Source organism: Balaenoptera borealis (genome assembly GCF_965194805.1).
Source record: "Balaenoptera borealis genome assembly, chromosome: 10".
NCBI classification, from domain to species: domain Eukaryota; kingdom Metazoa; phylum Chordata; class Mammalia; order Artiodactyla; family Balaenopteridae; genus Balaenoptera; species Balaenoptera borealis.
Window position 1 is genome coordinate 6,429,069 of NC_138874.1, and position 14,572 is coordinate 6,443,640.

Consider the following 14,572-nt stretch of genomic DNA (forward strand, 5'->3'; position numbering starts at 1 on the left):
GCTGTCACCAATGAGGACGTGGGTCGTGGTCACCCACTCAGGAATACAGGACACCAGACTGCACCAAGCAGCCAGACCAAAAGCTTAGTGAGCACACTGCCATTCAATGTATCCTGTCTGTTCACACATAATGCTCCACTGTCCCATGAGACTTGCCACACAAATCACAAGTTCAATGACAAAACTGTTAGGAATTTTGAGATGGCAACAGCAGAGCATTAAACCAAGTACAGAGCCCCTTCTGAGAGTGCAGTACTGTGTTACTAAACAGGCTGCATATCCATGAAGTTGGCCTTGATACAGAGAATTACACTGACTGCTTTCCAAATGTCAAAAAAGTCTTCCTAGGATTAATTCCACTTGGTCATGATGTTGAGCCTTTTAATATATTTTTGGTTTCTAATTGCTAAAATCTTATTTAGAATTTTTGCATTTATGTTCAGAATACACACTGGTCTGTAGCTTCTTTTCTTACAATGTCTTTGTCTAGTTTTGGTATTAGGTCAATGCTGGCCTCAAAGAACGAATTTCCAGTATAGCCTCCTCCTGAATTTTCTGGAAGCATTTAGGTAGAATTGGTATTATTTCATGTCTGGCAGAATTCACTAATAAAGCATCTGGACCTGGGATCTTCTTTGTGGAATCGTTATCTATTTTCTTTGGAATAAGCTTTGGTAGTCATTTATTTGCAGGAAACTGCCCATTTCATCTAAATTGCTGAATTTATAAAGTTACAGGCACAATATTCCCTTATTTTTCCTCATAATATCTGTACAATTTTTAGTGATAGCATCACTCCTATTCTTTTTTTTTTAAAATGGGAATTATTTATTTATTTATTTATGACTGTGTTGGGTCTTCGTTTCTGTGCGAGGACTTTCTCTAGTTGCGGCAAGCGGGGGCCACTCTTCATCACGGTGCGCGGGCCTCTCACTATCGCGGCCTCTCTTGTTGCGGAGCACAGGCTCCAGACACGCAGGCTCAGTAATCGTGGCTCACGGGCCTAGTTGCTCTGTGGCATGTGCGATCTTCCCAGACCAGGGCTTGAACCCATGTCCCCTGCATTGGCAGGCAGATTCTCAACCACTGCGCCACCAGGAAGCCCACCACTCCCATTCTTATATCAATAATGTTTCATCCAGAAGTTTATCAATTTTACTGGTCTTCTCAAAGAACCAGCTTTTGATTTCACTAATTTTCTCAACTATCTTCTCTATTACATTGTTTTCCACTTTGTTTTTTATTACTTCATTTCTTCTGCTTACTATGGGTTTAATTTGTTCTTTTTTTCTAGATTTTTAAGGTAGAAACAGCTGAAGCAATTGATTTGAGAATTTCCTTCTTATCCAACACAAATTTCACATGTGTATGTTGGATATATATTCCCATATGCATGATATTTACATTATATATTAAATATATTATATAAAATACACTACATGTATGCCACATACACACAATTCCATATATACTTCTCTGAGATACACACACACAGAACTAATTTGGTTGCCTAAGAAGAAAGGTCCCAAATCAATTACCTTAGCGGCTTCCTCTCTAAAAAACCTGAAAAGAGCAAATTAAATCCAAAAGTAAGCAGAAGAAAAGAAGTAATAAAGATCTGGATGGAAAATAATGAAATCAATGAAATATTATATTTATTTTATGTTACCTATACAAAAAAATCTTATATGTACATTTCCGCCAAATTCTTTTTCCTTTTTTTTTTTTTGGCCGTGCCACACAGCTTGCAGGATCTCAGTCAGTTCCCTAACCAGAGACTGAACCTGGGCCGTGGCAGTGAAAGCCCGGAATCCTAACCACTAGGCCACCAAGGAATTCCCACCCACAAATTCTATTTTCATTAAAAGTTAAATATACTTTCTAATTTCCCCCTTGAATTCTTCTTTGAACCATGGGTTATGTAAAACTGTGTTACTGAGTTTCTAACTGCAGTTGACTCTTGAACAATGCAGGGGTTAGGGGCACTGACCCTTCACACAGTTGAAAATCCATAGGTAACTTTACCATCAGCCCTCCATAGCCAGGGTTCCACATCCATGGATTCAACCAACAATGGACCATGGAGTACTGTAGTATGTAGTGAAAAGAATCCGGTATAAGTGGACCTGCGCAGTTCAAACGCATGTTATTCAAGGTTCCACTGTATTTAGGGATTTTACAAATCTTTCTGTTACTGATTTTTAATTGAACTAGATTTAACTCTATTTTGGTAAGAGAAAATACTTTAAATGATTTGTATCCCTTTAAATTTATTCAGACTTGTTTTATGTCCAAAAATGTAGTAATCTACCTTGGTAACTATTTATGTGCCCTTAAAAAGAATATGTATTCCACTGGTTGGGGTAGGGGAGGAATACTTTATAACTGTCAATTAAGTCAATTTGGTTATTTAGTGTTGTTCAAGTCTACTATATCTTTGTGCTCATTTGCCATTTCCTTCTTCTATCGGTTACTGGGAGAGAGAGGCTGAAACATCTGACTATAATTATGGATCTGTCTTCTTCAAGTTGTATCAGTTTTTCCTTCACACAGTTTGAAAAACTTTAATAGTGGCATTAAAGTCTAGGATTGTTAAATTCTTTTGATAAATTTAATCTCTTATCATTATTTTTAAAATCTGTTTCACTAACAATATCCTTGGCTTTGAAATGTATTTCATCTGATATTGACACAGCACTGAAGCCTTTTAAATAAGTATTCATTCCAAGGTGCGTTACTGCTCACTCTGAGGCAAGACTTTTCTAAGTATTCTACCTAACACTCTGTGAATTATGACTTTTTCCACTCTGGCTGGTGAGAACAGTCCTTTTCCGGGCCCTCTGTGAGTGCTGTGCACTGTGTCTTCCAGTTATTTTCAAATTTTCTTTAATTTCTTCACTATATGAGCTGATCAATATTCTGCTGAATACTCAAGGACAATCCATTGTAGATATCCAGACTTTTCTCTCTGTGCAGTTACTGCCTGTTTTGTCCTCTATCATGTGAACCGTAAGCAGCCTTAATCTCTTTGGACTATCAACTCCAATTCCTAATTTAGTGAGAGTGCAAGGCTCTATCAGGGTTCAGTGACCTGGTAGGGTTATCACAGACCTCAAGTCCTATGTTTTCTGGCTCTAAGTAATTTCTGCCTTTGGTTGGTTGATGACTACTGTCTTGAAATTCATTGTTTCATTTACTTTGTCTGATCGTTTTGGTTGTTTCAGATGGGACGGTAAATCCAGTCCCTATTATTCCTTCTTGGCTGGGTGTGGTAAATTATTTTTTTTAACAGAAACTTTAAAGCATAATTTTACATTTGAATCTAATACAGGAATACCTCATTTTACTGTGCTTCACTTTATTGAGATTCACAGACACTGCATTTTTTACAAATTTGTGGCAACAAATTGTAAAAGGAAGGTTTGTGGCAACCCTGCATCACTGTCATTTTTCCAACAGCATTTGCTCACTTCATGTCTCTGTGTCACATCTGGTAATTCTTACAATATTTCAAACCTTTTACAAGCAAAAAGATTATAACTCACTGAAGGCTCAGATAATGGTTAGCATTTTTTAGCAATAAAGTATTTTTAAATTAAGATACATATATTGGCTTTTTTTAGACATACTGCTATTGCACACTTAACAGTCTACAGTATAGTATAAATAAAACTTTTATATGCACTGGGAAACCAAAAGATTGTTATGACTCACTTTACTGGGATATATCGCTTTAGTGGAACCAAACCCACAATATATCCAAGGTATGCCTGTAATAAAAAAAGCAAAGCCTATATTTTGTATGTCTTTGCTCTGTATCTTTTGCTTATGTTTTATGAAAATATTTATCAATAATATATTTTTAATCTTTAAAGCAAAACAGAAACACCAGTTCCTCATCACAGTTTGAGATATAAAAGTATATCTCAAGGATATAAGTATAAAACTAGATCAAAGAGAATATGTATATTCAACTATAAAAGGTAATAACAAATTGCTTTCCGACGTGATCTGGCCATAGCACTGAATAAAAACATTCATTTCTCTGCATTATAAACAATATTTGGTATTGTTAGACTCTACAATTCTTTTTATTTAAATAGATATAAAGTGGTATTTAATTCTAGTCTTATTATGCATTTCTCTATTACCAATGAAGCTTTGCATCTTTGCCTTATGACCATTTTTTAAAAATTGAGCTGTATTTTTATATTAACTTATAAGAGGCTAACATTCATCACATTTTTCAGTATTTACTATGTGCATTATTCTAGGAAGTGGAGATATAGCTGAACAGAAAACAGGCAAAATCTCTGCTTTCATGGACCTTACATCCCAGTCGAGAGACACAGTAATGATACATGTAAGTAACACACTACATGCATTAACTGCAATTCAGAAAACTCTCCTATCTTTTGCCAATGATTTGCAGTGCCAGATCTATCCAAAGATCAAGTTCCCATACATGGAGAGGTCATCTTCTGGGCTCTCCTTGAACCAAACCAACAAACCAAATTACCACAGGCTTATTATGTATCTCAATCATTTTCTGGGTTCTAACTTTTTAAGGGCTAACTTGACTTCTTGAAAACAAAAACGAACACAACGAAGTTCACAGGAACTCCAATTAGCATTAATTGAATAGATACATGAATTTAGAGAGGAATACATCTTTATGATGTTGGCCCTTCCAGTGATCAGCCAGATACATATATTCACATATATAAAGCTTCTTTTTCAGTAACATTTTATATTTTTTATATAAAGGTACTCCATGTATGTTTAAAACAAGCTATCAGAAACATACACACATTTCCTACTGATCGTAAAACACGCTGTCACTTTGAGAAAAGCAGGACACTGTTCCAGCTCCTGGCTCCAGAGCAATGGTGCAGTGCTTTCACCCAGAGATAGAGGCAGGCCATAAGAAGAGAGAACTCAGAAGCTCTTCTCAAGAAAATTCACTTTATGTGGAACAGACTGTAGGTAAGTTCAAGCCTAAGGTCACCACTGAAAACAATGAAATTTCAGTGATAAGTAATTAAGAGGCTAGTAGCTCCATGAGAGCAAAAAGCTAAGGCACAGACCAACTAAAAATATACCAGAAGGAACAAGGGACAGAGACAAGTAAGAAGAGGCATCTCAAGCTACTGGATTTGTTCCTACCTACCAAAAAACACTCATGCAAATACACTCATACACCCAGATTTTCTAGAGTAATAATTTTCTTATATTTTCTGGGAGGTGATATCCTAAATGTCGACATGAAGGGCAACATCAAATACTACCATCTGAAAGGGGCTCAAATTTAATTGGACCAATCTGTACAGCAATATATGATGCAAGACATTGTTGAAAACAGCAGAGCAATCAGTTAATTAGTAGAGGCTAATGAAAAGAAATGAAATTGGGTCATTTGTAGATATGTGGATGGACCTAGAGTCTGTCATACAAAGTGAAGTAAGTCAGAAAAACAAATATCGTATATTAACGTATATATGTGGAATCTAGAAAAATGGTACAGATGCACCTAGTTGCAGGGCAGGAATAGAAACGCAGACGTAGAGAACGGACGTGTGGACACGGGGGGAAGGGGAGGGTGGGATGAATTGGGAGATTAGGTTTGACATAAATGCACTACCATCTGTCTGTGTAAAACAGATAGCTAGTGGGAACCTGCTGTATAGCACAAGGAGCTCAGCTCGGTGCTCTGTGACAACCTAGATGGGTGGGATTGGGGGTGGGGGGAGGGAGGTCCAAGAGGGAGGGGATATATGTATACATGTAGCTGATTCACATCATTGTACAGCAGAAACTAACACAACATTGTAAAGCAATTATACTCCAAAAAAAAAAAGAAAAAAAGAAAGGGACAGGAAAAAAACCAAAACACAGCAATTAGTAGAGGCTAAATGCAAGGTGTGATACCAACAGAGGCACACAAGTTAACAAAGAGATCAGAGAAAGAGATTATATTAATCAAGATTCTGCAGAGAAAGAGAACCAATAGGAGATACATATACATATATACACACATGTATATATCTATCTACAGATAGATAACAGAGAGAGAAAGAGAGGTTTATTAAAGAAATTAGTTTATGCAGTTAAGGCCAAGAAGTCTCACACCTGCGGTCTGCAAGGTAGAGAACCAGGGAAGCCAGTGATAATTCCCTAGTCCAAAGGTCTGAGAACTAGGGGAGCCCATAGTATAACTCCCAGTTGAGGTCAAAGGACTGAGAACTAAGGGGCTGCTGGTATAACTCTCGGAGTCTGAAGACCAAGAACCAGGAGCTCTGATGTCTGAGAGCAGGAGAAGATGGACATCCCAGCTCAAAAAGAAACAATGTGCCCTTCAACTGTCTTTTTGTTCCATTTGGGCCCCAACAGACTGGATGATGCCCACGTTGGTGAGGGTGGATCTCTTTACTCAGTCTAGTGAATCAAATGCTAATGCTTCCAGAAACACCCTCCAAGATACATCTAGAAATAATGTTTTAGCAGCTACCTAGGCATCCTTTCAGCCACTCAAGTTGACATGTAAAATTAACCATCACAGAGACACTCAATGAGCACCCTGTTAACATCACTGTCATTCTAAGGACAGTGTATATGCCCAAGGCAGAGCTCTATGACAAGTGACATCAGAGACAGCACACTGTGGGAGAAAAAGACTTCACTCAAATAGTCCAGCCAAGTCACTAAACAAATATTGATAAGTAAGCAAAAATAACAAGCTCTGTAGAGAAAGAAGGAATCACTATGAAAGGAGGTACAAAATATTATCTAAAGTATTTTTTTAAAATTACAAGACATACAAAGAAACAGGAAAATTCCACATATAGTGGGAAAATAGCAGAACTAGAAAGAATAGAAACTGCTTGTGAGAGGATGCAGATACTGGACTTAGCAGACCTCAAAACAGCTATTATAAATGTGTTCAAAAAACCACCAAGCCTAAGGAAGTAAATATTGGTATGAAGACACCTCGTCACATAGAGAGTAAGAATAAAGAGAGAGAACAAAATTAAAATTCTAGATTTGAAATTTATAACTGCAACAGAAATTCACTGGAAGGGCTCTAAAGTAGATTGAAGCTTACAGGAAGAAGAATTAGTGAACCTGATGATAGACCAATCAACAAAATGCAATCTAAAGAACAGAGAAAGAAAAAGGAATGAACAAAGCCTCAAATAAATGAAGGACACTGTTAACTACATTAACATTCATAATGGGAGTACCAGAAGAAGAAAAAAAGAGCAAGGAGCAGAAAAAATATTCAATGAAATGATGGCGAAAATCTTGCAAATGTAAAGAAAAACATTAATCTGCAAATTCAACAAGATAAACTCCAAGTGGGTGAACACAGAGATCCACGCCAAGATGCAGCAGGTAAAACTATTTAAAAGACAAATACAAAACTTCATAAGCAACAAGAGAAATTCAACTATTAACGTACAAGGAACTCCAATAAGATTAACACCTGACTTCTCATCAGAAACAAGAGTCCAGGAAGTGGGATAACATATTCAATGTGCTGGGGTAAAAAAATCTGCCAACCAAAATAGCAGAAATATTCAAAACTGAAAATGAAATAAATCCACAGATTAAAAAACTAAAAGAAAACAAAAACAAAAAAACAAACATGAACCCACTGCCACTAGAGCAGCCTTACAAGAAATAAATTCTTCAGACTGAAAGCAAGTGATCCTAGTCACTAGTTCAAATCCACAAAGATTGTAGGTAAAAGTAATTACATAATTTTAAAGGACAGTATAAAGGCAAATTTCTTCCCCTAACAATTTTACCAAGGCAGTGAATAAGTCAGCATGTATGTAATTGTATTGTATTGCTGGGCCCATAGCATATAAAAATGTAACATATTTGACAATAAAGCAAAATGAGGCAGAGGAACAAAGCCATGTTGGAGTAAGGAAATGACCCTGGATGGTAATGTGAATCCACAGGAACAAATGAAGCAAAAATGGTGAAAAAGCAAGTTAATGTAACAGACCATACATACTTGCTATCCATTCTTGTCTCAGTCCCTTTAAGAAACTTCAAATTATATAAAGTAATAAGTACAACCGTGTATTGTTGGGATTTAAACATATTCAGATGTACTATGTACAAAAGTAATAACACAAAAAGAGAAAAGAAAATATAGAGCTATATACGAGTAACGTTTCTATACCTCACTGGAGGTAAGGTAGTATAAACCTGAAGTCATTCTGAAAAGGTAAGAATTTATTAAGTAAATCCTATAGCAACCACTAGGAAAATAATTTTTTAAGTAAAATTATCATTAAAGGAATCAACATGCTATACTAAAATATACCCACTTAATGAAAAAGAAGGCAGTAATAAAAAGAACACAGACTCAAAAAGGCACAAGTAAACACCAAAAAGTAAAATGGCAGGTGTAAATCCAACTATATGAATAATAACAGAAACTTGGAATGGATTGAAAAAATCCAATAAAAAGACAGCAATTGTCAGGTTGAATAAAATGTGAGAATCCAAACACATGCTGTCTACAAGAGATACTCTTTATAGTCAAAGCTACAAATAGATCAAAAATTTAAAAAACAGAAAAACATAAAACAAGTATACAACATCTATAAGGCTGGAATGGCTATGCTAATATCAGACAAAACACACTTTAACATAAAAGATGTTACTAGAGATAAGGAGAAGCATTATATAATGATAAAAGAGTTAACTGATAAAGCAGACATAAATCTAAGCACATATATGCTGCTAACAACACAGTTTCAAAATGCATGAAGTGAATACAGAATTGAAAGGTGAAACACACACATCAACAATAATAATTAGAGAGTTTAATATCCCACTTTCAGTAATGCATAAAACAACTGGGCAGAATATGAAGAAAAAACAAACAAACAAAAAAGAAGGCACGAATAGCACTATAAAGCAACCAGATCTAACATTCATAAATACAAAACTCCACTCCAAAGTCGCAGAATACACATTCTTCAAAAGTACACATGAAACATTCCCCAGAAGAGATGCAAAAAGATTCTGCCAGCATGATGGAAGGAAATTACAAATCAACAATACAAAGGAATTTTGAAAATTCACAAATAGGAGCAAATTAAATAACACATCCCTACATAAAAGAATCAAAAAAGCAGTGAACAAGGGAAATTAGAAAAATACTTTGAGATGAGTAAAAATGAAGACAAAACATACCAAGGTTATGAGACACACGTAAAGCAGTACTTATAGGGCAATTTATACCTGCAAATAACACTATTGAAGGAGAACGATCTCAAATCAATAACCTAACCTTCTACCTTAGAAAAACGGGGGGAAAAAAGCAATACAAACTCGAGGCAAGCAGAAGGAGGGAAATGAGATTAGTGTAAAAATTAATGAAACAGAGAATAGAAAGAAAATAGATAATTTTTTGAAAGGATGAACAAAACTGACAAATCCCTAGTTAGACTGACAGAGAAGATTCATATTACTAAAATTACAGATGAAAGATGGTATATACACTAGGGATATAATATGCTAACATTACAAAATTGTAATACTTTATACATTACAAAAACAAAAATAATTGTAAAGAAATGTTATGAACAATTATATGCCAACAAATTAGATAACTTTAATGAAAGGCAAACATTCCTGAAATTAGGAAAAAATATAGAAAGTGACTCAAGAATAAAGAGAAAAATTTGAAAAAACCTATAACAAGTAAAAACACTGAATTAGTCATTTTAAAACTTCCCATAAAAGGGCTCAGGTTCAGATGGTTTCACTGGTGAATTTTACCAAACACTTAGAAAATACTTAATATTAATTATTCAAAAAAATGGAAAAGATAACTTCCTAATTCATTCTATGAGCCCAATATTACCCTGGTACCAAAATCAAACATCAGAAAATACAACTACAGATCAATATCCAAGAATACTAAGATGAACATCTTATGAGTATTGAAGACCCACAAATCCTCAACAATACACTATCAAATTTTATCCAGTAACATATAAAAAGGATTATAAAGGATGACCACGTGGAACTTACCCCTCTAAAGCAAGGTAGGTTTATCATTTGAAAATGGTAAATGAGTGGCAACTTTGTGCTCTCCTAACTCACTCCACCTGGAGGATGACTTCTCTGCACTCTCTCTGTGCCTCACTCCAGCTCACGGGTATCTTCCAGAAAGGAACCTCCACACTAGTCTGGTACCCTGACTGTTGCAACTGCTACAATCTTAGAGAGACACCTCTAAGATCATCTGGCTCTGGTGGCTAGCAGGGCTTATACCTGTGGTCCCACAGAATTATATATCTGCACTCTTTAAAAGGTACTGCCTGAGGGTCTGGCCTCCAATCAGCCTGAATCTAGATTCTGACTGAGATCCTCTGCTTTGGGACACTGATAGGTTTGGGAACACCCTCACATATTGGGAGCCACTAAAAATAAATTAGGCTGTTTAGACAATAGGAAAGTTTTAAAGGACAACCAAGAGCTAGGGCAGAGTTGAAGAGTAAAACATATCTCTTACATGAGACTACTCCTTCAAGAGTGGAGAGAGGCTATTTTATCTAATGCATAGAAACCAACACAGGTCATAAGGATTCAACCCAAAAGAGGATATAACATTTGTAAATATTTATGCACGCAACACAGCAGCACCTAAATATAAAGTAAACATTAAGAGACCTAAAGAGAGAAACTGATGGCAATACAATAATAGTAGGGATGATAATATGCCACTTTTGTCAATGGATAATCCAGACAGAAAATCCATATGGAAACACTGGACTTAATCAACACATCAGACCAGATTAATTAACAAATATACACAAAACATTCCACCCAAAAGCAACAGAATACACATTCTTCTCAAATGTATAAGGAACATTCTCCAGGATAGATCATGTGTTAGCCCACAAAATATGTCTTAATAAATTCAAGACTGAAATCATATCAAGCATCTTTTCCAACCACAATGATATAGAATGAAAAAAACCAATTACAAGAAGAAGACTGCAAAGTTCACATATATTTGGGGACTAAACAAAATGCTAGTGAACACCAATGAGTCAAAGAAGAACTCAAAGGAGAAAAAAAACTATCTTGAGACAAATAAAAATGTAAACACAATACACCAAAACTCACAGGATGAAGTGAAAGCAGTTCTAAGCAGGAAATTCATAATGGCAATGCTTACATCAAGAAATAAGAAAACTCTCAAATAAACAACCTAACTTTACAACTCAAAGAACTAGAAAAAGAGGGAGAAATGAAGCCCAAATTAGTAGAAGAGGAAATAACAAAGACTAGAGCAGATAAAAATGAAATAGGGACTAAAAATAACGTAGAAAAGATCAATGAAACTAAGAGTTGGTTCTTTGAAAAGATAAACAAAATTGAGAAGCCTTTAGACAGTCTCATGGTGAGAAAAAGAAGACTCAAATAAATAATACCAATAACAAAAAAGATGTTACAAGTCACACCTCAGAAATACAAAGGGTAAGAGACTACTATAAAAAACTATACCACAATAAATTTCACAACTAGAAGGAATAAATTCCTAAAAATATACAACCTACCAACACTGAATCAGGGAGAAATTAAAAATCTTAACAGGCCAATTACTAGTAAGAAGTTTGAATCAATAATCAAAAAAACTCCCAGCAAACAAAAGGCTAGGACCAGACAGCTTCACTGGTGTATTCTAACAAACACTTAAAGAATTATTACCAATCTTTCTCAAACTCTTCCAAAAAATTAATAGGGAGGGACACTTCCAAATTCATTTTAGAAGGCCAGCATTACCCTGTTACTAAAACCTGACAAAGACACTGGAAGAAAAGAAAATTACAAGCTAATATCCCTGATGAAGACAGACACAAAAATCCTCAACAAAATATTAGCAAATCAAATTCAACAATCCACTAAAGGCAGCATACACCACGATGAAGTGGAATTTATTCCAGGAATGAAAGGATAAGTCAACATCTGGAAATCAATGTGATATACATCATATTAGGAAAGGATAAAGATCAATGATCATCTCAACAGATGGAAAAAAAAAATCTGACAAAATTCAACACTCATTCGTGATCAAAACTCTCAACAAAGTGGGTAGTGAGGAAATGTACCTCAACATAATACAGGCCATGTATGACAGGACCACTCCTAAAATCATACTCAATGGTAAAAAACTGAAAGATTTTTCTGTAAGATCAGGAACAAGACAAGGATGCCCATTCTTGACACTTCTATTCAGAACATGGTATTGGAAGTCCTAGTCAGAGGACTTAGGCAAGAAAATGTAATAAAAGCCATCCAGGGACTTCCCCACCAGGGAAGATAAGACTGCATGTTCCCAAGGCAGGCGGCCTGGGTTCAGTCCCTGGTCAGGGAACTACATCCCACATGCATGCCACAACTAAGAGTTTGCATGCCACAACTACAGAGCCCGTGTGCCACAACTAAGGAGCTGGCAAGCTGCAACTAAGGAGCCTGCCTGCCGCAACTAAGACCTGGTGTAACCAAATTAATTAATTAATTAATTTTAAAGAAAAGTCATCCAAATGAGAAAGGAAGAAGTAAAACTGTCCTTATTTACAGATAACATGATATTACACATAGAAAACACCAAAGACTCCATCAAAAAACTTTTAGAATAAATGAATTCAGTAAAGTTGGAGGATACAAAATCAACATACAAAAATCTGTTGTGTTTCTATAGATTAATACAAACGATCAGAAAGAGAAAGTAAGAAAACAATCCCATTTAAAACTGCATCGAAAACAATGAAATACCTAAAAATAAATTTTACCAAGGAGATAAAAGACCTGCATATTGAAAACTATAAGACACTGATAAAAGAAACTGAAGAAAACAAAAATAAACGGAAAGTTATTCCATGCTCATGGACTGAGAGAATTATATTATTAATATGTTCATATGACCCAATGCAATCTACAGATTCAAAGCAATCCCTATCAAAATTTCAACAGCATTTTTCAAAGAAGTAGAACAAACAATCCTAAAATTTCTATGGACCCACAAAAGACTCCAAACAGCCAAAGCAATCTAGAGAAAAAAGAACAAAGCTGGAAGTATCACACGTCCTGATTTCAAACTATACTACAAAGCTATAATAATCAAACAGCATGGTACTGGCGTAAAAACAGACACATAGATCAATGCAACAGAACGGAGAGCCCCAAAATAAACCCATGCATACATAATCAATTAATTTAAGACAAAGGATCCAAGAATATACAACAGGAAGAGGACAGTCTCTTCCATAAATGGTGTTGGGAAAACTGTATAGCCACATGCAAAACTAACTCAAAATGAATTAAAGATGGGAACATAAAACCTGAAACCATAAAACTCCTAGAAGAAAATACAGGCACTAATAAGCTCCTTGATAGTGTTCTTGGCAATGATTTTTTTTTGGATTTGAAACCAAAAGCAAAGACAACAAAAGCACAATAAACACGTGGGACTACATCGAACTTCAAAGCTTTAGCACATAAAAGGAAACCTTCAACAAAATGAAAAAGCAACCTACTGATAGGAGAAAATATTTACAACTATATATCTGATAAAGGGTTAATATCTAAAATACATAGAGAACTCATACAATTCAATAGCAAAAAAAAAATCTGATTTAAAAATGAGCAGAGGATATGAATAGTCATTTTTTCAAAGAAGACATGCAGATGGCCACGGAGTACATGAAAAGGTGCTCAACATCACTAATCATCAGGGGAATGTAAATCAAAACACTACTTTTTTTTTTATTAAAATATATTTGACATATAACTTTATAAATTTAAGGTGTACAACATGTTACCTTGACAAATTTGTAAGTTATACTGTGACTGCCACTGTAGCAATAATTAGCACAACTATCATGTTACATAATTATCATTTCTTTTTAGTAGTTGGAAGAATTAAGTTCTAGTCTCTTTAAGTTCTACTCTCTTAGCAAATATGATGCTTATAATACCATACTGTTGCCTCTATTCACTATACTGTCCATTAGATCTCTAAGGCTTATTTACTGATTACAAGTTGGTACCCTTAAATAGCATGTCCTATTTCCTCACCTTTCATCCTCTGGTAACCACCACATCACTCTCTTGTTTTTAAGAGTTTGGCTTTTTCAGATTCCACAAGTGATATCATATAGTAACCTGTCTTTCTCTATCTGACTTATCTCACTTAGCATAATGTATTCAAAGCCCATCCATATTGCAAATGGCAGGATGACCTCCCTTTCTCATAGCTAGATAATATTCCACTGTGTATACATATTGTACACATCACATCTTTTTTATCCATTCATCTGTTGATGGGCACTAAGATTGTTTCCATACCCTGGCTACTGTGAATAATGCTGCAGTAAACATCAGAATGCATATATCTCTTCAATATCCTGTTTTCATTTTGGGAGGGTATACAACCCAGAAGTATAAATACTGGGTCATATTCTAGTTCTATTTCTAATTTTTTGCGGAACCTGCATACTGTTTTCCAAAGTGGCTGAACCAATTCACATCTTAA

At 35.3% G+C, this 14,572-nt stretch overlaps 1 protein-coding gene across 1 annotated transcript in view; it reads right to left on the reverse strand.

Moving 5' to 3' along the window:
• Nucleotides 1-14,572, reverse strand: part of LOC309604754 (uncharacterized protein) — a 51,463-nt gene that overhangs the window by 19,107 nt on the left and 17,784 nt on the right. The gene's annotated exons all lie outside the window — the stretch shown is intronic.